The sequence below is a fragment of the Rhinolophus sinicus genome, chromosome 16, assembly GCF_057876585.1.
Source record: "Rhinolophus sinicus isolate RSI-liver-muscle chromosome 16, RSI-T2T, whole genome shotgun sequence".
Lineage (NCBI taxonomy): Eukaryota > Metazoa > Chordata > Mammalia > Chiroptera > Rhinolophidae > Rhinolophus > Rhinolophus sinicus.
Window position 1 is genome coordinate 82764528 of NC_142516.1, and position 27580 is coordinate 82792107.

A 27580-nucleotide genomic window follows, 5' to 3' on the forward strand; every position below is an offset into this window, starting at 1 on the left:
TAACTTTATATCCAGTAGTTTATCTTTGTGTCTGTGTACTAACGGGCTACATTTTATTAGAGCACGCACTAGATTTTTTGTTTTCACCAGCTGTTAAATATTGTTTAGCTATTTTTTTTTTTTTAGCTTCTGGGGAAGAAATGGTGACTGTCACAGACACAGCCCATGTCCTGAAGGAGCTGATTATCCACAGGTGAAATAGCAATTTTTGAGGTGCCAAGATCCTATATGTAAAGCACAGATACCCCGAGATCTCACTGTGCTTGAGCCATAGATGATCTAGTGGTTGTTGTCTGAACTAGGTCAAGGAAAGTCAAGGGAGGGAGAGCAGGCAGTGCAGAAAGTGACCAGGAGTCACCCAGGACACAGGCACTTGCCTCTATAACTCTGTGACGAATGGTCAACCATTAAACCACAACCACCTCTAAACCACAACCAAAAAAACCCCACAAATTTTATGTTTCCAAATTCAAACAATTCAAAATCAAGTAATTCAAATTCAAGTAATTTAAAAATCAAATTACTCAAATGATATACCTATCACGCAAATTCAACTTCGCAATTTGAGATTTTACCAAGATTGAAATAATTTGTTGAATTAAGGATTTCAGCTTCTGAACTTGTAGAACGGTTGTTAATTTTACCCAAACACTGTCGGCAACAGGAATTTTTCAGGCTTTTTGTAATTATGTTAATGAAACAAGTACTTTTTTGAAAATAAAATAGCTTCTTATAACAGGGTTTGAATTGAAATAACGCACTATCACCTGTCGTTATATAACCATAAACTTGGCGACTTTGGCTCAATTAGGCATATCCCTTCGTGAAGGCTTTGCACAATATGGCAAGTAGACCACAGGCATCTACCTGACCTTCCCTCATGCTTATCATGTCCTGATGAAAATGATTAAAAGGAGAGCAACACATGAATAAATTGTATCTTAGAAAAATAAAGACAATGTCACAAAGTGATATTTTCCACTTTAAAGACTCATCCTTTTTTACTATTGGGTCTATTTTATCATTTGTATCCAGTGATATATTTTTCATTTTGAAATAGTATAATAGAGATAAGAGGCATATGTGTGTGTTTAATGGCTTTCTTTGGCCAGAAAAGTTGGCAAAACTACATTTTTCTTGTATGTGTGTGTGTGTGTGTGCTCTATTTCTCTCTCTCTCCCCCTCCTTCTCTGTGTGTGTGTGTGTGTGCGTGTGTGTGTTATGATCTCTGAAATCCAAAGTCTGATGTTGACAATGACTACATGCCTTTATTTCTGGATAAACTGGAAAGTCTTATTGCTCCCATAAAGTTCTACAGGAAAATCTCATAACTAAATACACATCTGCTGTCTGCACTGACACATATCTCAGCGGACTGACGCTGCTGACGATGCTCCGTGGCCGTGCCTTGTGTGTCTCAATCACAGATGTGACCCTGCTTGAAGCAGCTCTGCAATTACTGTTGTGAAAATCATTTTGGCTCTCTCTGCAGGTTCCCAGAGGCACAGGTTTGAGTCCTCGCCAGGTGTTCGTCTATCATAAGAGGAGCCAGTCCCTCCCTGAGCTTGGCTACCTGATGGGCCATAGGGTCCCTCACATTGCGGGACAGAGAGCCAGCACACCAACTTCTTGTCGGGGCACCTGACTGTGAATTCACTCTTAACATTGTTACTGCCAGAGGGTAACGGGGGCGGGGGGTGGGGGGTGGGAGATGAGGGTAAGGGGGATCGAATATATGGTGATGGAAGGAGAACTGACTCTGGGTGATGAACACACAATGGGATTTATAGATGATGTAATACAGAATTGTACACCTGAAATCTGTGTAATTTTACTAACAATTGTCACCCCAATAAATTTAATAAAATAAAATTAAAAAAAAAAAACAAAAAACAAAAACAAACAAAAAAAAACACATTGTTACTATTGAGCAAGGTAAAGTTGATTGAAAAAGTAATTGTTAAGGATGATCTAGAGGATATAAAATTCACCCACATCTCTGGATCCACTCATTTATTTTCAATTGAACAAGATGAAGAAAGAGCTTAAGTGTGAGGCACATTATTTTGTCCCCAGTGGAGACTGAGTTTTTATGAAACACAATTTTGCATTATTGCTATCACCCGACATTGAAGGATGTTTCAAGAAGCAACCTGTGAACATACCTCACTGTTTAAAATGTTACTCAGTATTATAGTCGGGTGCATTTTATGGGGTCCCAATGGAGAGCAGGCCAAGAGCCCAGTGCCACATCCGAGGACCTGGTCACATCGCAAATCAGCCTGGGGCTGAGACTCCTCTTTGCACTGAATCCTAGGACAAAGATAAATTAATTGGCCACTTCTGTAGCTGTAGTATATCAGGTGCCATCGTATATTTTATAAATATATGAATGTCTTACTTTTGTCAGATTTGTATTACTTACATGAGGTTTGTCGTTATTGAAATCTAAGGCAGAACATAAATAAGAAACCTTTAAATGATGCCAGTGTACCATGTGGGTGTATATTGCCATATAAAAGCAGGAAACATAAATGCTGACATAAGGAGAAAGCAGCTGCAGAGTCTAAGTTAAGTAGAAACAGGATTTTAAGGAATTGAAAACATAAAAATCATAAATTTTCAATATAGGAAATGGCAAATTTTTGTTAAATAAAAATAATGGTGTTAGAGGAAAAATGAGAATTTTACTACAATGTCGTTCCTGCTTCCACTTCTGTAGTTCACCTGTAAAAAGAAATTCTATTGAGGGACATTTCTGTTATTTGGAAATGTGTTTAACGGCTTCATACTCAGGCAGGGAGTTTTGAAAGCCTCCTCCTGATATCGTCAGCCCCAGCTTTCCACCGGCCCACAGGCTACGGGGCAGCAGAGGCCGGGCCATCCATCCTGACGAAGGACTCCTGGTTGGAGAAGGGACACAGGAAGGTCATGCATCCCTCAGTCCACTGGGAAACAGTACTCTCTCTGGGGACCAGGGCTCTGAAGTCACGTCTTGGAGAAGCTCCACTGCAGAGAACTATGGTCTCTGGAAGCGACGTTCTAGGAAAAATGCCTGCTTTCCCTGGACTGCTACCAAGTCCAGGAGCTGGACTTGTGCCTCTTTCAGGCCCGGACATTCCCAACATGCAATTTCTTGAAAGTATAGCTGCTGTATTTTTCCTAGAAAATCAGGAGCTCAAGAATTACTCTTATGGCTTACAATGTAAATGTAAATTGATATTCCACAGTGAGGTGGTAGAAATATTTTTTGACTTATACTCTAATTAGTTTGAAAAAAAGACTGTTTATATTTTACCTTCACTGAAACTGACAGTATGGAATAATCAAATGAATGGAATGGTTTTACCACAACCAGATGCATAGGGCCACACTCTTTATATTTCACGCTTATATGATATTTAATAGAAAATACAGAAATAAATAGATGCAATTTGAAAAGATTTTAAAAAGCCTTATATAAGACTTGTGCTCTACATTAGTAAAAGTGTCAATCATGAAAGATTAAACCATATTATATATTTTTAATCTTATATCCAAAGGAAACATTACAATTTATGAAAACTTACCTTCAGCCACAAACTTGAGTCCCCAAACATAAATGTCAAGGTAACTGAAACTGAACCTGAATTAGAAGAATGAAAATTTAGAACATGTGGTTGTACCCAGTTACCCATTTAATGCAAATAAAATATATTGCTTATAGCAATTGTCACACTGAAAGATTTTATCCTTAAGTTAAAAATTGTTTTATTTGTTTTTCTCTCAAATCATAATCTTTAAAAGGAAACTTTGTAATTTTGGCATAAAATAAATGCTAGAAATGAAAAAGAAATATTTCAGATTGAATAACCATTGACATTAATTTTTCAGTCTCTTTTTAAATTAAATTTATTGGAGTGACATTGGTTAGTAAAATTATATAGGTTTCGAATGTACAATTGTATAATACGTTATTTATACATTGCATTGTGTGTTTACCACCTAAAGTCAGTTCTCCTTCCATCAGTCATGGAGACACTGAAGATGTTCTTAGCTCCCAGGAGATGTCTTTAATGGACAGTGGAAGAGAACATAAGTCACAGAAACCATCTTCAGTGCAAAATTTCTTGTCAAAAATAAATAAATAAATCATATGATGAAAATGGGGATCTAGAAAGCCAAACTGGTAACCAAGTATTCTACTGCAGTCCTTGGAAGTTTTGACAAGAAACTAAGATCCAGATTGCAAATAACATTGTTGCATTGAAATGTAGGTATCACGAATGTTATTCCCACATCTATAACATTTTGCTAGAGAATTTGCAAAATGATGACATATATTGTATAAAATTGCATAAGTACCATTTAAACATATAAAAAATCTGAGATAATTATAAATAAATATAATTTACGTTTTGAGAAATTTAGAGAAGGAATGACAAAACACATTGGCCTAGAGAAAGGAATATAATTGAATTTTAGATGAACAAGAGCATGGACTATATATGACTATGATGAAAGCTTGAACAAAGGTGGCTAGTGTGTACTGTGAGAACAATAAAAAAAAAAAAACAAGAAAAGAAATACAAAATGTCAGAAGGATACAATATCATCTTGAGTTCAATCCGTTGCTGCTATTTATGTTAAATTAACCAAGATTGTCATCCGATTTTAAAGACAGACACAGTTTAACTGTAAGGACTAAAATCAAACATGCCATAGCTTGAGTTATCTCTTATTATGAAATTCACAGGCTGTGGACAGCAGGATTCTCAGGGCTGATTCCATTCACTTGACTTGGTTGACATTAAAGAACCTGAATGAGCCCAGGGAAGGTGGGTAGTGTGAGTTCAGTCACTGCTGAAATGCAGATGTGCCTGAACTCACATCTCAGGGAGGATGCCATGGTAGAGTTTGCCCTGACCTTTGTTTTAAGCCATGTCTTGGGACTGGGCCATGAGACACCAGAGCACCCTCAAATAAGCAGGCTGGAGGACACACATGAAGATAAGACTACACATGTAACATGGATGCTAGCTAGTATTGGATTGAATACTGCATGAATGAAAACACAGCAATGTTCTTCCTTCAGTTCTTTCCATGACTCTATTCTACCTGGGGCTTTGTGATTGGTATGAATGATCACTTATATCAGGTCTAGCCAGAACACTATGATCGCATATAGTTGAACATTATATGTATACCACACTCTCTTATGTCTTAATCTTTTCATATTTTATATGAGATTTTGAAGGATACATATTTTATTAGCATTAGAGCCTAAAATTTGCTTGTCAACTTTAAATATATCAGACTCAGAATACAGTATTATACATTTTTTAATTATGTCAAATATCAATGTGTAGGAAGCGGAGAGGAAGCCACTGTTAAGGGTAGAATATGGAGAGACAGAATGGTTTCCTACAGACAAAGGTGTCAGGTAGGGGTGCATTTCGTCTGCCTATTTGTTTAATCTGTGCACAAATATACCATAAGAAAAGCTGGGCTAGACTCAGAGGAGGAGGAGTGAAAATTGGTGGAAGAAATATCAATAACTTAAGATTGCAGATGACACCATCTTACTGGCAGAAAATAATAATGATTTGAAATTACTTCTAAAGAAAGTGAAAGAAGAAAGTGCCAAAGCAGGACTGCATTTAAACATCATCAAGAAGACAGAAATCATGACTACAAAAGAAATCCACAACTTTTACATAGATAATGAAGATTGAAATTGTTAAATATTTTGCTTACCTCGGTTCAGTCATCAATTCAAACGGAGATGCAGCCAAGAAATCAAGAGAAGGCTGGAGATCAGAACGGTAGTACTGGAAAAATCAGGAAAGATCACCAAGGGCAAAGATGTATCATTAGATTCCAGGGCTAAGGTCACCCACACCCTTGTATTCGCAATTACTATGTATGGATGGGAAAGTTGGACAGTGAAGACAGCCAACAGGAAAAATAAATGATTCATTTGAAACATGGGATTGGAGGAGAGCTGTACAGACACCCTGGGCTGCCAGAAAGAGGAACAGGTGGGTCCTAGGACAAAGTAAGCCTGAAACATCGCTGGAGGTAAAAATGACAAAACTGAAATTGTCCTACTTCGGCATATCATGAGAAGGGAGGGTTCTTTGGAAAAGACAATAATGCTGGGGAGATAGAAGGCAACAGGAAAAGAAGAAGACCAAATGTGAGATGGACTGACTCTGAAAGAAGCCATGGGCAGGAGTCTACAGGGTCTGAGCAGGGCTGTGAGGACAGGACACTATTCATAGGGTCACCAGGAGTCAGAGCCCACTCACTGGCACATAACACATGGGAATAGTGTTGCTACCCTGGAAATGCCTTTCAGCTGTATCCCTTATGAAATTCTATAACATCACACTGAAATCCAGCCCTGTGTGCAAGAGGAGATTGAGCTCACATTCCTTACCAGCCATGGTAAAGTCCTTTGGTATATGTCATGATCTTTCCATCATCACTGGGTTATTTCGCTCACCCCATTCTAGTTGCAGGGACTATAGGTTGGTTTGGTAGTGTGTGTGTGTGTGGGTGTGTGTGTGTGGTGTGTGTATGTGTGTGTGTGGTGTGTGTGGTGTGTGTGGGTGCTGTGTGTGTGTGTATGTGTGTGTGTGTGACGGTAGAAGCAGTTAATGTTAGTTCTCTTTTCCAGTAGTTTTCATAGTAGTATAAAATCCTTTATCAATTATCTCTAAATCTCCTGGCTGTGAGAAGGTGAATTTGTTCCTGTATTATTTATTTCTCATCAAAAGGGAAAAAAAAGACACAGCTAGGGCATAAAATCTGTAAGAGAAATTCCACTTAACAGCTTTGCCTGATCTTAACTAACTTCTGTTTCTTATGTACCTCTCTTGCACACCCACCAGTTTTCTGAGTCCTTTCCATCTTTAACAAATTGATTTCTAATGGGCGAATGGGACCACCAGCTCGAAGATCACTGGGGAGGACTGCGATGAGGTCACTCTGCCAGGCCAAAGTCTGTCTTTATGTGTCTACGGAGCATTTGAATAACCTCGCCAAGGGCCACAACCACCATCCTGGTGGGCTGCTGCCTTGGTGATCGTGGGGTGATTTGCTGTCCAACAATCACACTGTTCAGAGAGCTGCCTCGTGGCCATCAGGAAGGCCGCGTTTTCTAGGCATTCTCCGCCAACACCATTTCCTGCATTCTGTTAAAGGCGGGGAGGATGCTCAGGTATCTTACAAGGACATGGAAGACGACACGGCCCACCTGCTTCCCACCAGAGGTGACCACTTTGGAGGGAAGTCTGCGCGCTCTCTTCACCCTTCCTCTCAGCATCTGGGCGTGAGCCAGGTGTGATCACCCAGGCGTCCAGACGAGCCAGACAAGGACGAGGTGGCAAGGAAGCAGGGCTTGTTCTGCTTCTTCTTAAACTTGCCACCAAGTATGATGACTGCAACACAATGTGCCACCAATAGCACTGGGTCTGTCACAGAGGAGGCCACCAGGCAGCCTGTGGACTCTGGGACAGAGGATAGCTTCTCATTGTCTGGCAGCTTCCGCACCTCTGCGGGAATGACGCTCTCCGTCAGCGTCAGGCACCCCTGTGGGAGCCAGCCCAGGACTTGCCACGGAGAACCGGCCCCTGAGACACAAACCGGGCTCAGCAGGCCAGGTACGCCCAGCACAGAGATGACCCTGCACAGTAACTAGCAATTTTCCGCAATGGTTGCGGGGAGGCAGCCCAGACAAGGCAGGGTCCCTGGGAGGGTGGGGAGGGTGAGGACCAAAGCGCCCTCTTCTCGTCCTTGATGGATGGGAATTGCATCAGAGAGACAAGAATCGGGAGCAAATGATCAGAGCCCCTGGCCAGGCCACTGCCTCCTTGGGACTCCCCAAGTGGGGATACCTCCTGCGGGAATGGTTTCAGCTCACGTGCCAGCTGCTTGCATTCTCTGAGACTCTGTGAGTAATTGCCAAAACCAGCAGAAATGTATTTGGAGGGGTTTGCTTTGCTCTTGGCCTCAATGGCCCTACAATGGTGGAACTCTCCCCATGCCAGAGTCCACGTCGTTTTTTGCAGGGTTGTTGTGTCCTCACCCTGAGCACACTTGCTCTCAGTGATCCCTTACTGTGTCAGAACACTTCCAAACATACAGCCACTTTGAAGGGATCCATATACCTGTCGCTTTGATTCCAAAATTACTGCATTTTACTCTGCTTGGTATAAGAGGTCTGACAATTAAGTTCGTGAATTTATTGTAACAATGCTGCTAACGTTTTTTGATATCAGAGGGATTATTCATTATGAATTTGCACCAACTGGACAAACAGTTAACCAAATTTACTTTTTGAAAGTGCTGGAAAGGCTGCGTGAAAAAATTAGACGAACTGAGCTTTACGCCAACAATTCATGGCTCTTGCATCACGACAATGCACCAGCTCACACTGCACTGTCTGTGAGGGAGTTTTTAGCCAGTAAACAAATAACTGTATAGGAACACCCTCCCTACTCACCTGATCTGGCCCGCAATGACTTCTTTTTACCCAAAGGTAAAGGAAATAGTGAAAGGAAGACATTTTGATGACGTTCAGGACATGAAGGTTAATACGATGACAGCTCTGATGGCCATTCCAGAAAAAGAGTTCCAAAATTGCTGTTAAGGGTGGACTAGACACTTGCGTCGGTGCATAGCTTCCCAAGGGGAGTACTTCAAAAGTGACCATAGTGATATTCAGCAATGAGGTATGGAGCACTTTTTCTAAGATGAGTTCACGAACTTAATTGTCTGACCTATCCATACATGTATATTCATTCTTCTATTCCTGACTGCTTCTTAGTTTTGATTCTTTTAAAAGTAAATTGCAAATATCTGTACATTCCCCCATAGACTTAAACATGTGTGTAATCAATTGGATTTCAATATTTGCTTACAAATTTTCTTTTAATGAAAAATCTACACTTTGCCTTCAATCCCTTGTGTCCATGTGAGTATTCTAAGAAATGCCAAGATGGGATCAAATATGTGAGAGATTGATGGAGGGAATACTTGTGAAGGAGAAAAAGGAGGGAGGAGGGAGAAACAGAGACCACAGTGCAGGTCTGATACTGGGAAAGGGGAGGGCCAAGGAAGGAGAGTCAGGCAGTAAGAGTCTCAGAGTGCAGTGCAGTTGGAGGAAATTTTTGGACAGGCCACGGGGGCATCTTGAAGCCAAAGCTGCACCGGAGGAGGCCCACGTCACGCAGGAGTGGGCCTGCACTGGTACCTGCCTCACTGCTAAGCATAGGCCGTGAGCAGCCTGAGGAAGTATAGCCAGTCAGCTCTGCTCCCTAACACATCTGCGCAGCTCCACATCCCTGACCACCTCCTCCCCAGAGGCACTTAGTGTCCTGATCATATTTCCCACCACAGATTAAATTTGCCTGTTCTAGAACTTTGTATACATGGAATCAAGCAGGATGGACTTTTATGCATAAAGCTCCTTTTTCTGAGGACAATATTTTTTAGATTCATCCATGTTGTTGCGGGGATCAGTAGTTGCTTCTTTTTTATTGATGAACGGCATGCCATTAAATGGATACAGCACAGTTTATCCATTATCCTATTAATGGATATGTAGACCTTTTCCCAGTTTTATGAATAGTCAAAGGCTGTATCCCATCTGTATCTAGTATAAGTGTTTTCTTCAGTTCATGATTTTTTTAAAGTTTAATCAATGTGACTATATCTAATGCATAAGATTTCTGGACAATATAAACACAGGGCTTCATTGATAAGTGGCACCAATGAAGATAGATTTGCCCAAATTGACCAGTCCAGTTGGAAAGGTTCTACCTGCTTATGTGAAGGCCTTTCATTTTGTGCCTTGTCTACAGAGAGGTAGCCCAAGACCCTTTAAGAAGGCAAAACTATGCAGTTCACAGAGCAGGACAAGCAATAAGAAAAGGAATTAAGCAATAGTTTTGGCCCACATTATACACATGACTCCCTCAGAAGCAGATAAAACAGCAGAAGAACCATTTTAAAGCCTCATAAATGTGAATCCCTGACAACTTCATACTGGTTTTTAGAAAAACCATTCTAGTGCTACCAAACTGTACAGTCCTGACACTTATTCTCTTTTTGCATCAAAACTATACTTGTCCTTGTCACTGATTATCTCCTACTCTCCTGTGTTCATAGATTTGGGTCAATGATCACATCTATATTTTTATCCCAAACTGTTATGAATCAAATAGAAAATGTCTCTAAGTATCTAATAGGTTGCTTATGGTGTTTTAAGTTATTAATTTTGCTAGTAATGAATATGTATACTCTTTCTAGTTTTCCCCTACATGTATTTACTAGTTGCCTGGACCAACCCAGGCAGCACAAGGCAAAGCTTGGAGAGTGTGGTGTGTCCGTGGACAGAACTGTGGCCACTTTTCAATCCCACACAGCAATTTTATTAATACGTTAATTTCTCCCAACTCTCAGGATATATCAGCTTGAATGTTTTATGCATTTCATTTTAGATTCCCTCAACAATTGACTTCACACATTAATTTTATATGTCAAATTATAAGTTGTCTTAGAGACAAAAATTTACAATGTGGATCCAAATCTTTTAAGACAATATTCATGTTCATTCTTAAAAGAAAAGCTGTAGAAAATGTTAATATTAAGGACTTATGTTAATGTATAAATGCGTTTTTTTAATGTCAAAACACCCATTAGTCACATTTATTTTTGGAAACTTTGAAAATAAAGCAATAACCTATACTTCATTCAGTAGGTATTTTTTCAATATTTTTGTTGCAATTATTTAATACATATGATATATATTAAAAAGAGTATAATCCTTTTTCCTTATTATAACAACTATAGTGAGAATGGAATACAAATAAATTTACAGGTATGTGTGTTTTAAGGATTAGAAATGAACAACATAATTAAAGTGCTTTGGAGGGATCCCCAGATATGTGATTTAAGTTAAAATTGTGACATAGATAGGTGTGAAACATTGTTTAAATAAATTCCTAGAGAATACGAACTTAACATCCATATATGTGTAATTGTTCAAATCAACTGTGGCTTTCTCTTTAGTTTTCTTTTCTAATGTATTAACATTTGTCTTTTCCCAGTGATAAAGTAGGCACAGTATGGAAAAAATAACGGTAACTCTCTGTATATATATGTAATGGGCAATCAAATAAATAATTCTGGATAAGTCAGAGTTAAAGAGAGAAAAATTAATACTGAAAAGCATTATTCTTTAATTGCCAAATAAATAAAAATAAGACTGGTAAGACATGCTCAAAGAATAGCCAGGAAGGATACAAAGAATTCCTGCAGAGTGGACTCCACACCATTCTCATTTGTAGGTTGTCAAGAGTAAAGTATATAAAAGGAAGGCAATTTCAGCTTCAAAACAGAGCTGATTTATTTATATTGAGAATTAGTGTGATCCGGGAAACAAATGTCATCACGCTTCTGTGAGTGGTAATGGCAGACCCTTTCCTACAATTCAAACCAGCAACAAGCAAAATCAACAGATCTGCTCTATTGCCACAGTAGTGTGGGAAGGAACCAATCAAAATTCAGGAAGCATCTTCAAATGTGAAAAAATGGAGGCTGTGCAGCCAACGAAGAAGTGTGTGAAACAGGACCAAAAAAAAAACAACTGGAGAATAAAAGATAACATGGTTGATGTTTAAATCATTAACAATCTATAATAGTTTTTCAAGTTATTAATAAAATTGCAGGTGCTTCTGAGTTAGCAGGAGCATAAAAGGAAGAAACTGTACCTTAACAAGGAAGTGCTTAGTACCCACTTCAACTCTACAACCACGTTAGTTGCCTCAAAATAATGGATTTTATATAATTTCTCCTGATGTAACCTCAGAGTACAATGAATTATTCATTTTGTTTTGTTTTGTTTATTGAATTTCCAGAATATCAACTAAATCCAAATGTGTATCCTGAGCACTTATAGTCTACCTATATCTTGATTTGGAAGCTCTGTATTTTCCCCATGGCTTCTGTTTGTCATTTCAAGCATTGTTTGCATGACTTAATTTGCTAACGAGCCTAGATTTAATTTTCTGTCTTTGCCTATGTATAAAATTTTAATCTTCAACAAAGATACTTATTATCAAAATGTAGATCCCACCATGGTGAAATGATATAATGTTCTGAGGTTAAAAGACAGTCTGAGGTAGAGCTGTGATTTGTGTTTTAATTTCTGTTTCAGTTCATTATTGCTGCATAATAAATTACCTCAAACCTCAGCGGCTTAAAACAACAGGCACTATTATCTCACAGTTCTGTGGGTCAGGAATATGGACATGGCATAGCTGAATGCCTCTGGTTCGGGGTCTCTCAGGTGCTGCAGTCAAGCGTCTGGCTCTGCTGCAGTCACCCAGGCTTGACCAGGCTGAAGAATCTGTGTCCACTCCTCCTGCATGTGGTTTGGCGTTCCTTAGAAGATCCACTTCCAAGCTTACTCCTGTGGGCCTCCCCCAAGGCCAGCCACCCAAGGGATAGCGAGGAAAAGCCCAAGATAGAATCCTCGGCCTTTTTATAATATCTGAAGTGACACCCCATTGCTTCTCCTGTAGTCCATGTTTTAGAAATGAGTAGGTCCAGTTCACAGTCAGGGGAGGGGATTCCATAAAGCTGTGAGTACTGAGAGGTGGGCATGGTGAGAGGCTATCATGGAGGCTGCCTGCCACAATTCCCATTTATTTTTTTTCCCCAACTGATTTTATATTTTATTGCAAATACAATATTTTGTATACAATTTTTAAAACTCCTTCAGCTATAGTGGAGCTATATGAAAGTATCATTAACTAATGTGAAGATTAACAAAAATTTTGTAGCAGTGGACAAATTTTCAGGGGAAATAAAATTGATCAGGGTGTCTGGAGTAGAAATAGGAAAAAAAAAACCTCTGTTACACCCGTTACTTCTGTCATTTTTCTTTTTTCCAGAAAGACTGGCTGTATTTCTTACTTTTACTACATCTACATTAGCTAGGAAGTCATTCATATACCCTTAAATTGTATTTTTAATTCTTTCTTCGATGTTAAGCATATATAGTTTAAGCTAAAAGACAATGTGGAAAATTGAGCTTCTATGGGTTGTTTTTATTTAAATATGAAAAGCTGATAACTATACTGTACAGAGAGAAAAAAGATAAATCCTGATAGAAAAATTTCCCACCACTACCACTTTTGTGCAAAGAAATTCAGAGAATATTTTGAGATTTGAAATTGGTATATTAAGAACCAAGTCTAAATCTTGGTTTGATGGTCATTCACTATAGGACCTTGAACAAGACATTTTCAACTCTGCAAAATCAGGATTCATTTGCTACACTGCATGTTCAGGAATAAGAACACCAAATTAGTGAAACAGCTGTGGCTGACCCAATGGATGAAGTCATCTTAAATGCAGACTATTTCAGCAAACATTAGGGTTCTTGATATGAACAACAGAAAATGTCTCCAGAGAAGCACAAGAAATTAATTGGGACTCACAAGGTAAATGGGAAGGCTGGGGCCTAGGTGTAGAAAAAAGGCAAGAACCAGAACCCTGAGTTGCCAGGACTTCAGCCAAGGTCCCCCTCCAGTGGAAAACCGAATTGTGTAGTGGCCCAAGGAGCAGGTGCAGTGAGGCAGTGCTGTGCCAGCCATGCTGTCTGTTGGAAACTCAGGCCACCACATGAATTCTCAATAGTCTGTGATCCTCTGGCTTCAAAAGCATCCAATTGACAGAGCCTCATGCTGTGGGTCATGGAGAGCCTGGGTCTCCATTTAGGCTTCTGGGGCTTACACAGCTTTGGGGGCCACTAGCAAAGGAGGATGATTCAGATAATGCACAGCAACAGAAAACAAAATTCCGCTTCATTATCTCAGGGAAAAAGAGCACAAAACAGAGAGGAACTTTTAAAATTAAATCCTGAGAAGTTATAAAGAGAGCATAGTCTAATGAATGCTCTTCATATGCCTGAAGACAAAATGTACACACAGAGTAACATGATTAGAACAGAAACCATAAATAAATAAATAAATAAATAAATAAATAAATAAATAAATATATGAAGGAATAGGGATTCCACACTGTGTGTCCAGCTCTGTCCTGGGAAGGGCCCTGATGAGAATCCCTCAGGCATGGGTGACACCTGCTCTCAGAAAGAGGTGCTTCAAAACCACTGGCCAGAAAACCACTCATGCTATAGCCTGTATCTATGCTGAGCCCACAGGCTTGTCAGGATAACAAAGGGTCTAGGTTAGATTTGTCCACTGAGGGGTAGATGCTAATGGAAGAACTGGACTGCCCAATGTCCTTTGTCTGTACTTCTCATTGAAAACTGCTATGTTGGATTTCTGTGCATGGAGTTAATTAAAGAGGTCTCCTGAACATCACCAAAGGTAGGCACTAAATTTTAGAATAACCAGAAATGCCTGCAGTATCTTCATGGGAGCTGGATTATTTGGTCTTTAGAAAACATCGTGGAGAAGAAATGATATGTTTATTCCATAATATCTATGAAAAAAGTCACAAATTAGCTTATAATAAAAACCCTGGGCTCAGTTTCATGCAAATTAAGTAACATTAACTTTTTCAAACTTAAGAATATTTTCTGGTTCTATCTTTAGTCCCACTACCCTCTCTGCCCCTATACACATACACCACAAACACACCACCCACACAACACACCATCCAGTCAAGCTGGAGGAGTAAGTAAAGGCTGTACTTGCCTCCTCTCATGACCACATCAAAATTACAACTGAACTACAGAACAATCATCACTGAGAATCACCTGAAGTCTAGCTGAATAGAAGTCCTATAATTAAGCATATACAGAAGAAACCATGTTGAGACTTGTAGGAGTCGCAGAGATGCAGAACAGGCTGGTCCCACACCCATGTGAGGTGGTTAAAAATCAGGAGTGATTCTTTGGCTGTGGTGGTCCCCCTGGAGGAGTGAGGGGTCCCAGACCCACACCAGACTCCACAGTCCAGGGTTCCAGTGCCACAAAGAGAAATCTCCATAACTTCTAGCTGTGAAAACCAGATGAGATTGTGGCTAAGTGAGACAGAGGGCAGCTGCAGTCCCAGGCACTCCTCTTAAAGGGTCCACACATAGCCTTACTCACTGACGGACTCAGCTGCTCTGAGCGGGGGCAGCAGCTTGAAAGTTTCCAGAGACATATGGGGAGAAACTTAATTGTCTGGCTTCAGGGAGAGGGCTGGGGGTGGGGGGGACAGCTTTCTTCCAGACAGAAGAGCTGGCAGAACACACTGTTCCTTTGTTGAGCTGTTGTCGTGCAGGAGACCCTGCTCGCTGCGCCATTTGTCGTGCGGGGCGGCCTGCGGGGTCTCTGCTCCCGCTCCCCATACAAGAACGCAGGATATGGTGAGGCCAAAAAGGAACACCCACGGAGCCATAGGTAGGGGAGTCATACCACTATATTCTCTCTGGCGGCACTATACTCTCACTGGAGGCTGGATCCACACTATCTGCAAACCGCCATCCACGCTTGCCAGCCCAGCCGCCATCTTCTTGCTAGCCCCCATTCTTCTCTTTCTGCTAGTGTAGCCACAGCAGTTATATTAGTGGCCAATGGCTCACTGGTTACAGCTGACGGCCAACTAGCCACAGCTGATGGCCATCCCATCACAGTTGATGGCCATTTACTACCTGAGCCAGTACCTGTCTATATGAGACCGAGAGCCTGGAAACTGCTTTCTGGGTCTCTGCCCCCACAGCCGTCTACCCTCCTGGTGTGCAGATGCAGATGAGTGTCAAATCTCAGTCTCCATCAACCTGGCTAAGACCCTTCATTTGCCCCACCCTGGTGATTCCCTGAGATCCCACCCCACCCAACTTGCTGGCCCGCCCAAGATGCTTCCAGTGGATTTTCAATATAAATGACCCGTCATGGCTCATAATGTGGACTTTCCAAATACCTCTCAAAGGTTCACAAAACCCAAACAGCATGGCCTCAGCATGCCCTGTACCTCTTGCTGAGCAGTCCCAAGCCTGGCAGTAGTGGCAGCAAGCCTCAGTTCACAGTTTCACCTCTAGAGGCATCTCCAACCCCAGCATGGGTGGCTGCCGGAAAGGCACAGGTGGAGGCTGAACTTGGACTGGGGCAGGGCCCCCCAGGAGGCCCTGAGCCAGCATGCCCAGTGGCTGGTTTCATATACAACTGGAGTATCTCCCAGCTGCCTCAGTGGGCTACATACCAAAAAGAAAGACTAGGCAGACACCAGAGCCCTGCTAAAGTGAATCCTGCCCTGACAGGTCAGCACCTGCACCATAGCTCCTCCACTATAGTCATAGCCAGTCCTCACAACCAATCAGCCTGAAGGTCAATCCCTCCTATTAACGTGCAAACAGCAACCAAGGCTCAACTATAACAGGATGGTACACAAAACCCATACAAGGGAAACACCTGGAGTGCCTGGCTAAGGTGACCAGGGAGTCTGCACCACCGGGCCCCACAGCACACCTACTACATGAGATCACTCTACTGAGACCAGCAGATGTAACAACTCTACCTAATACATAAACAAACACATGGAAGCAGTCAAATTTGGGAGACAAAGAAATATGTCCCAAATAAAAGAACAGAACAAAGTTCCAAAAAGGAGACACGCAATCTACCAGATGCTGAGTTCAAAACACTGGATATAAGGATTGTGGGAATAGAGCCCTAGAGAGCAGTTTCCATGGTCTCGGCCTCACATCGAAAGGTGCTGGCTCAGGTAGTAGATGGCTATCAGCTGTGACTAGTTGGCCATCAGCTGTTACTGGTTAGTCATTAGCCACTGATATAACTGCCACAGCTAAGCTAGCAAGGTAGTGTGGTGGTGTAGTCGTGGCTTGGTGGAGTGTGGGTTACAGATTGCAGAGAGGTGGATTGTAGCTAGCAAGTGAGGTTGTTTGGCAGAGACAAGTGGACGGTGGGTTGCAGATCATGTGGCTCCTGCCTCCTGTGTCTCCAACCCAGCCTCCAGCAAGACTATAGCGGTATGACTCCCGTATCTATGGCTTCATAGGTGTTCCTTTTTGGCCTCACCATATCCTGCTTTCTTATGTGGGGAGCAGGACTAGAGACCCCACATGCCACTCTGCGTGACAGGATGCTCAATGATCTCAGTGAGAACTTCAAAAAAAGATAGGAAACATAAAAATGGAGACAGAAAACATAAAAAAGAACTACTCAGAAATGAATACAATAATTGAAATAAATATTTTAGGGGGACTCAACACTAGATTAGATGAAGCAAATGATTGAATCAGTGATTTAGAAGAAAAGGCAACAGAAAACACCCAATCAGGAAAAAAGAATTAAAAAAACTGAGGACAGTATAAGGGGCCTCTGGGACAACATTAAGTGTACCAACATTTGCATCATTTGGGTACCCAAAGGAGAAGAGAGAGAGCAAAGAATTGAAGACCTATTTGAAGAAATAATGACAGAAAACTTCCCTAACCTGGTTAAGGAAACAGACATACAAGCCCAAGAAGCGTAAGGAGTCCCAGACACAATGAACCCAGAGGCCCACACCAAGACACATCATAATTAAAATGCCAAATGTTAAAGACAAAGACAGAATTTTAAAAGCAGCAAGAGAAAAGCAGTTAGTTACTTACTATGACAACATGGATAGACCTAGAGGGTTTTGTGCTGTGTGGAGTAATTCAGGCAGAGAAAGAAAAATGCCATGCGACTTCACTTATATGCAAAACCTAAGAACAAAATCACACAAAACAGAAACAAACTCATAGATACAGAGAACATTTTGATAGTTGCCAGCTGGGAGGGTGTTGGGGGGAGTTGAAAAAGGTAAGGGGATTAAGAAGTACAAATTGGTAGTTACATAGTAGTCATGGGGATGACTACAAGGAATATAAATTATCTCATAAATCCCTTTTGGCTGGACAAACAGAACAGATCTGATAGATAGGAATGGGTTTGTTAATCCCTTTGGGTGGGTAAACAGGGCAAACCTCATAGACAATTCCATCAGAAGCTGCCAATTCCCTTCTCCAAGCAGACAAGGGAAGATATAGAAGTAAGAGCTTTTGCCTCAGTCACTGGGCACCCCATTAGGGACCTCCCTCCCACTTGGGAGCTGTGACTCTTTGCTTTTTAATAAACTATCCTCTTACACAACTCCTCGCCTCTCCTTGGTCCAAGCTTCCATTCTTCGATTTCACAAGACACAATCCCGGCACTCAGAAAAATATTCCTACATCATCCAGGTGCCCCCTCAGTTCCTGGCCTATTGGAGAGGTCAGTAATGATCTATCCAAATAACTACTGAGCAAATGGTATGTGTGCCTGCTTGGGGAGCCATGGCTGCTTCCTGAACTGGTTTCACTGACAAGGATGCAGGAGACATTTCCCAGGGCTGACACTGAGCCTTAACATAGGGAACAGCCTCCCTAGAAATAGAATTTCAAGGGTCTGAGCAGATGACTTACCTTGGTGGGCTCATTTCATCAGCCACTCTGCTGCCAGGATCATTTCTGCATACCCAAAGTGATGTGGATAGGTATCTTTTTCCTAGAAAAAAATTTTAGGCCCCTCTTAAGTATTAAAAAAACACATCATCAGGGCCAAGGATTGAACCTCTCTCTCCCTTTCTCTCTCTGTGTCTCTCAAGATCAATGCTGTTGTTGGGACGGTTTTTCCTGCAAGCTCTATCCCCTTGTTGGAGCTGCCTCCCTCCATCCCCTTATCGGAGATGTCTCCAGTGGACACCATAGTTAGAGGCCTCCCTGTCAAAACCGTGTTGAATGATCACAGCTGGCTCCCCAAAACCTGAAGGCCTAACCCTATAAAACAAAGTGCCTGACCCCGGGAAGTGCTCAGTCTTTGGAATAATTCTGCTGAGCCCGCTGGCGTAATAAAGCTGTGTTTTCCCTGATCTCTGCGAGCCGCTTGAGTCTCTCGGCCCTCGTCATTCTTCCACAACACTGTACTGTTTTAGTAGCTAACTAGTTGTTAGGAAAGTCTAGAAAGACAGGCCAGATGACAAGTGCAGCTATCTTCTATTCTTACCTCCCCTTGCACCCCATTTTTCCTAAGGCAGAGGAAATACTAAGCTGTCAGATGAGATGGTCACACATGTCCAATGCAAAATCTTGTGAGATGCAGGGGAAAACAAAACAAAACAAAACAAAACAAAACTGAGTAGTCCTAAATTAAATTCCAGCAGCCCAGAGGTTGGGAAGATGAGAGAAGGAATTAATCAGTTAATAGAGCCCCAGGCAGAAACCAACAAAAGACTGCTTATATTCCTGAATGTTTGTTGAAATTTTCAGGTGGCTTCCAGGTGGCTAATTCAGCTCTTATCTAGAAAGAGATAGCATGCCACCGGATTCCACTGCTACCTGTTTAGGCATAAACTGCTGTTGCCCAAAACCAATCCAAAGGAGCAACCACTTTTTCCTAGGGACTCTGTACCTATCCCAGAACCAGCTCCTCTACACTTTTTCCAACGCCTCCTTTATGTTTTCCACCACCCTCTCCGTTATCTGTAGCCAATGTGAATTCTTTCTAAACAACCTTACATCTTTATTCTCCAAAGTCTTATTATGAAAGAACCATGTCAACTCCAGGAGGGCAGACACTCTCTTCCATCTGCCCCTTGCCGCCCCTCTGCTGGCAGTTCAGACTGCAGGCCCCAGGACCTGGGTGTTTTCCTGGCTAACATGCCACAGTAAACCCTTTCTTTTAGAAAAGCTTTCAGCCTTGAGGCTTTTGTTTAACAGAATTAAGAGGGAAAGGAAATGCAGGAGATGATACAGAGGGAATTGAGGTAATTCCTTAACCTGGAATATGGCCATGAAACAACGGGATGGGATCACTACATAGCTGAGAAATCCCACTTAATCATAACAACATTTGTCATTTTTCTGTGAAAGCCATTGCACTTAGGCTAGTATATAATTCAGTCCATTACAGGAAAAAAGTCAAGCTTTACCTTTAGAACTAAAGAGATTTTCCCCAGAATATATTTCACCTTGTTTGCACCAGCAAATTAAGTAGGAGACACAGCCAATTTGATTGCAATAATATATGTTTATACTCCTTTAGGCTAAAATTCCATTGCAACTCTAGTCTTTTTAGGACAGCATTTTCTTAATGTGTGTGCATCAGAAAAACTCATGAACCTAACATTATTCTCTTTCATAAGGCACTGTTTCCCATTAATAATTATTTCTAAAACATCAGTGAATATGATTTACATAAAATTAATAAGAAATGCATTATGCTTTATAACATAAGGGAAATATTTTCTCTCACACTTTCAATAAAATATGTATTAGATACTTTGGAGACTTATTTGCAAAAAAAATTCAAATAAGATGACTGATACGTGATTATATAAAATTTAGTTCAAAATTGTCTTCAAAATGTTAGACACTAAATAAAACTACCAGCTGAAAACTATCTACATACATTGGATGATTTTAACCACTTATAAATTCTGAAATAGAGATTATGTTACCAGTTCAAGGCCCATGTGCCTGATGCTTTGAGAGTCACCAACTGAGAAGACAGGAGACTTAATGTTGCCACAAGTTCATCTTCAGAGAGCCCAGAATCCAGACTTCTTTTGTGTCAAGGGAAAAGAAAAGGGTGGGGCAAGAGGTGCGATCTAAAAAAGGGGGGTGGGGATCTCCAAATCTCTAGGTTCCCAAGTCAGTTCTTCATATTCTTGACCAAGCCACTGACTGATCTGAGTCCTGAGCTTCCAGTAAACCTCTGATAAACAGTCATGGCTTTGCAAATCTTTTCCCACCTATTCTGGAGGCAAAATTCCTCTAGTTAATTAGCATAACTACAATAGGAACTATTTGTCTGAAGACCCTGGGAGAAATGCAGGCTAGAATTTATGGTAAGAGTCAAATGGGAGAGGAACAAAAGCATTCCATCCTGTTACAATTATATAACTAATTGAATCAGAAATTCATTTCCAGATACCACCAGAAAGCTGAATGTAAGTTATATCCACTTCAAGATATGTCATATATAATATCTCATGAGGTAGTTCCTAATTATTATTTACATGAAATTTTATGACCATTTAGTTAATATGTTCAAAATTGGTACATCAGAAGATGAATTCTATTACTCTACAGACTACTGGAAGCAAAATGTATTTGACTAGTTTTAATTAATATTTTGTAAATATAGGGAAGGTTGTTGTTTTGGGCTTTTATGATGAAATCATGGTCTTATACATATGTTGCAGAATCCAAGACTGGAAAGAACCCAAGTGGCACTCAGAGAGTTAGGAGAGTCAGCTTTATTATGCCAGCGGGCTCAGCGGGATCCTTCCCAAAAGACTGAGCCCCTAGCAAGGTTTTGAGCAGGTTTTTATGGGTTGGGGACTTCCTTGAGTTGGGGAAGGGGTAGGTGTTGTCTGGTGATTGGCTCAGGGTGTGGCTTGGAGGGGACTATGCGGAAGTGGGCTGGGGCTTAGGCTGGGGACTTCTCTCTCCGCTCAGGCCACTATTTTAGCTCAGTTCCGCGTGGCAGGGAACCACTTTAAGGTCAGTTTCCCCATCACATATTGACTAAAGACTCATTGCTTCTCAGACCATGTCAAAATGAAACAGCCTTAAATCAAAGTTAATACAACCATTGTTTGTCTCTGCAGAGTAAATGAAGTGCAAATCAGCAGAACTTGGAAGAGTTTTTAAAGACATAACTTTAGAACAATCTACATTCATATTATAATTGATTTGCATATATACAATGTAGCAAATGACGTCTTTATTTTATAATTATATTTGTAAAGTATTTTACTTTAAAGACATAGCTATAAAGGAAGAAAGACTGAAAGACAGAAAGAAATGGAAGGAAGCAAGGAGGGAAGGAAGGAAGGGAAATAGGAAAGAAGGAAGGAAAAAAAATGAAAGAAAGAAGCCAGATTTGTGAAGAAAGAATTTCATTAAAGCGAAAAATTATCACATTTACTTTATGGTTCTTATTCCCCATAGACATAGGTGACAATTCACTCTGCTATTGTAAATATACTGGGCATAACTAAACTTGGCCAAGAGTGTTCCCAGTGTGTATTTGTGAAGTATGATGTGTGCACCCACACACTTGTTTTTCATGTGAAGCATGGAAGTGATGCATGCATTCTTCAAGGGCAGGAGATGACAATGAACTGACTTCTTTTGCACATTATAGCTTTACCAAATACAATTTTTGGTATCAAATACAAGTTCTCATGTCTGATAAAGAAGATTAATCATGAGATACTTAAACTTTTGCCACTTTATATATGAAAAGATTTTTAAAATATTAAATTTTATTATTTGACCTTAAATAAGTGATCAGTGGTCGGTTCCGGAAAAATGGCGGCGTGAGGTGAGCCTCTGTAAAGCTCCCCTGGAATTTACAAAGAATCGAACAACAAAAACTCCACAAAGGACTCCCTGCACAGCAGACAGCAAGACGAAGAGGCCCACTACCGACTGAAATCACCTACAGGTGGGAGATTCGCGCCAGTGGAGGGAGGAGGGAAGGGAGAAGTGCGCGGAGATGGAGCCGAGGGGGCGCAGGACGCAGACCCAGCTCAGTGCTCCGAGCTCGCTGCTTCCCGGAACTACCGCAGCTGTGGGAGAGGGAAGAACTCGGACTGCTAGGGCTCTGTTTATGGCCCACAGGGCTGAGAGGACAGCATATACCACGGCTGAACCCAACGCTCACGACAGAGACCTCGGAGAAAAGACTGAGGGAAAAAGGCTGAAAACGGTGGTTTAAGCCCTCACTGACGAGCAGAGAACGGAGCCTTAGGCACTGAGACTAGCCGCCCCCTTCCTACTTTCCCAGAGCTCGCCCTGCCCCCACCTCCCCAGGGCTAGAAGCGGAACAGTAGCAGTGTTAGATCAAAAGAACAGAATATTTGCAGTTCTGAGAACTGTGGTCAGCAGACACAGATTCGCAGCCCAATTAATTCCAGCAAAGGGCAGGGAGCTGTGGAAACAGGACTGGCTGTGGTGGTGGTCGCTGCCATTGCTCTGGGCCACCTCTCACAACCCACCCTGCCCCTGTCCCCACCTATCTGTGTGGATCCCTGCAGGAGTAAACAGAACTGCTGAAACACACGGACTCTCAATCTGGTGCAGGAAGAGCTTTGAAACTTCAAAAGCTCTCCGCATCCCCACAGGGACGCAGTGCCCTATGACCCAGGCAAACTGTTAACAGAGGAGAAGCCCGCCTTCCAGGAAATCCCCCCATTGGTTGAGAAGCTGGAATAGGGCAGAGAAAACATAATACTACACTGTGAGAAAGAAAAAAAGCCTGCAGTCAGAGAGAATATAAAACATTCTACAAACACATATTGGAAAACAAAAGAAAGACCTCTTCCTATCAACCTGTTGCAGAACCCACTCCTGTAGATGTCTAGGAAGAGAAATAATAAATCAGTAATTGCCATGGATAACCAGGGCAACAAGACAGCTCAGAAAGAAAGTGAAAAGTATCCTGAAAATGAGCTAAAAGATATGGAAATATGTGAATTAAATGACAGAGAATTCAAGATTGCAGTTCTGAAAAAACTTAACGAGATGCAAGAAAACACAGAAGGCAGTTTAATGGACTTAGAAACACAATCGAAGAACAACATGAACATTTTACCTAAGAAATTGAAATTTAAAAAAAGAACCAAATAGAATTTTTGGAGATTAAGAACTCAATAGAAGAAATTAAGAGTGAAATAGCCAGCTTAGGTAGTAGAGTTGACCAGATAGAGGAAAGAATCAGTGACATCAAAGACAGAAACCTGGAAATGACATGGATAGAAGAAGAAAGAGACTTGAGACTTAAAAGAAATGAAAGAACTCTACAAGAACTTTCTGACTCCATCAGAAAGAGCAACATAAGAATAATGGGCATACCAAAAGGAGAAGAAAGAGAGAAGGGAACAGGGAGTATATTCAAATATACAGTCGATGAGAACTTCCCAAACTAGTGGAAAGAACTGGATCCTCGAATCCAAGAAGCAAATAGAACACCTAATTACTTCGACCCCAACAGGCCTTCACCAAGGCATATTGTATTGAAGCTGTCTAAAATCAACGACAAAGAAAGAATCCTCAAGGCAGCCGGGGAAAAGAAGACAGTAACCTACAAAGGAAAGCCCATTAGATTATCATCAGATTTCTCAGCAGAAACTCTATAAGCCAGGAGGGAGTGGAACCAAATATTCAAAATATTGAAAGAGAGAAATTATGAGCCAAGAATAACATATCCAGCAAAGATATCCTTTAGATGTGGAGGGGGAATAAGGACCTTTCCAGACATACAGAAGCTGAGGGAATTTTCTAATACACGACCTGCACTACAAGAAATACTAAAGGAGGCTATTCGACCACCATCAATAGGGACAATTTGTGGCAACTAAAAAATAAAAAGGGGGAGAGTAAAGGCCTGAACCAGAATATGGGAGTCGAGAAAGTAGGCATGCTGAAGAAAATGGAACATTCTAAATATCAAACTTTCTTTTACATACACTTAAGGGTAACCACTCAAAAAAAAATCCAGAACTGAAATATATACTGTAATAAAAGAAGAAACAGAGGGAAATGTCATAGAATACCACCACACAGAAATAATAGACAACAACAAAAAGGCAAAGAAGCAATGGAGACACAGCCTTACCAGAAAACTAAAGACAGAATGACAGGAAATCCTCACATATCAATAATTACCCTAACTGTAAATGGACTGAACTCACCAATAAAAAGCCACAGAGTAGCAGATTGGATCAAAAAACTAAACCCAACCATATGGTGTTTCCACGAGACACATCTCAGCTACAAGGACAAGTATAGACTCAAAATGAAAGGGTGGAAATTGACACTCCAAACAAACGGTATCCAGAGAAAATCAGATGTAGCTATACTGATATCAGATGAAACAGACTTCAGGGTGAAAAAGGTAACAAGAGACAAAGATGGATATTTCATAATGGTAAAGGGGACTATACAACAAGAAGACATAACAGTCATCAATATTTATGCCCCCAATCAGGGAGCACCAAAATATACCAAACAACTACTAACAGAACTAAAGGGAAAAATTGACCAAAGCACAATTATACTAGGGGACCTAAATACGTCATTGACAGCTATAGATAGATCATCCAAACAGAAAATAAATAATGAAATAGCAGCCCTAAATGACACATTAGATGAAATGGACATACTTGACATTTATAGAGCACTTCATCCTAAAACATCAGACTATACATTTTTTTTTTCTAATGTACATGGAACATTCTCAAGGATAGACCATATTTTGGGACGTAAAATCAGTCTCAGCAAATTTAAGAAAATTGAAATCATACCAAGCATATTCTCTCATTACATGGCTTTGAAATTGGATATCAACTGCAAAAAGAAAGCAGGAAAAACCACAATTACATGGAGATTAAACAGCATACTTTTAAAGAACGACCAGGTTAAAGAAGAAATTAGAGGAGAGATCAAAAGATACATAGAAACAAATGACAATAAAAATACACCCTACCAAAATTTTTGGGATGCAATGAAAGCAGTTTCAAGGGGAAATTTATATCATTACAGGCCTATCTCAAGAAACAAGAAAAATCTCAAATAAATTACCTCACGTTACACCTTAAAGAACTAGAAAAAGAAGAACAAATGAAACCCAAGGTCAACAGAAGAAAGGAAATAGTAAAAATCAGAGCAGAACTAAATGAAATAGAGAACAAAAAGACACTAGAAAAAATTAATGTGACAAAGAGCTGGTTCCTTGAGATTAACAAAATTGACAAACCATTGGCTAGACTCGCTAAGATAAAAAGAGAGAAGACAAATTAACTAATTAACAAAATCAGAAATGAAAAAGGGGAAGTTATCACGGATGCCACAGAAATACAAAGGATCATCCAAGAATACTACGAAGGACTATATGCCACCAAATTCAATAACCTAGAAGAAATGGACAAGTTCTTAGAAACACATAGCCTTCCTAGGCTGAACCAAGAAGAACTGTAAAATCTAAACAGACCAATCACCAGTAAGGAAATTGAATCAGTCATCCAAAACCTTCCCAAAAGCTAAAGTCCAGGACCAGATGGCTTCACTAGTGAATTCTACCAAACCTTCAAAGAGGATCTAATGCCAATCCTGCTCAAACTCTCCAAAAAAACTGTAGAAGAGAAAAACTGGGGATTTCATTGATAAATGGCAAACAGACTATGGCAAACATACTCATTTTATGAGGCCAACATTACCCTGATACCAAAACCTGATATGGACAACACAAAAAAAAGAGAACTACAGACCAATATCTCTGATGAATACAGATGCAAAAATCCTAAACAAAATTCTAGCAAATCGAACGCAACAATGCATTAAAAAGATTATTCAGCACGACCAAGTGGGGCTCATCTCAGGGGCACAAGGATGTTTCAACATTTGCAAATCCATCAATGTAATACATTACATAAACAAAACAAAGGACAAAACTCATGATTATATCGATTTATGCAGAAAAAGCATTTGACAAAATACAACATCCATTTATGATTAAAACACTTAATAAAATATGTATAGAAGGAAAATACTTTAACATAATAAAGACCATATATGACATACCCTCAGCTAATCTCATAATTAACGTTGAAAAACTGAAGCCCTTTGCTCTATGTTCAGGAACACGACAGGGCTGTCCCCTATCACCTCTGCTTTTCAACAGTGTTGGAAGTCCTCGCCACAGCAATCAGGCAAGAGAAAGAAATAAAAGGCATCCCAACTGGGAATGAAGAAGTTCAATTGTCACTCATTGCAGATGACATGATGCTGTATATAGAAAACCCTAAAGACCCCACCAAAAAGCTATTAGAAACAATCAACGAATACAGTAATGTGGCCGGCTACAAAATCAACATACAAAAGTCCATTGCATTCCTATATACTAACAATGAAATCTCAGAAAAAGAAATTAAAAACAATTCCTTTTGCAATTTCAGCAAAAATAGTAAAATATTAGGAATAAACTTAACCAAGGATGTGAAAGACCTATATGCTAAAAACTACAAGGGATTTTTAAAAGAAATTGAAGAAGACACAAAGAAATGGAAAGACATTCCATGTTCATGGATTGGAAGAATCAACATAGTTAAAATGGCCATATTACCCAAAGCAATATACAGATTTAATGCAATCCCCATCAAAATCCCAATGGCATTTTTTAAAGAAATAGAACAAAAAATCATCAGATTTGTTTGGAACCACAAAAGACCCCGAATAGCCAAAGCAATCTTAAGAAAAAATAACAGTGCTGGAGATATCACACTCCCTGACTTTTGCTTGTACTACAGGGCTACAATAATCAAAACAGCATGGTATTGGCAGAAAAACAGACACTTAGACCAATGGAATAGAATTGAGAACTCAGAAATAAAACCACATAAATATGGACAGATAATGTTTGACAAAGAAGCAAAAAACATGCAATGGAGAAGAGACGGCCTCTTCAATAAATGGTGCTGGGAGAACTGGATAGCCACGTGCAAAAGAATGAAACTGGACTGCTATCTGTCACCATGTACCA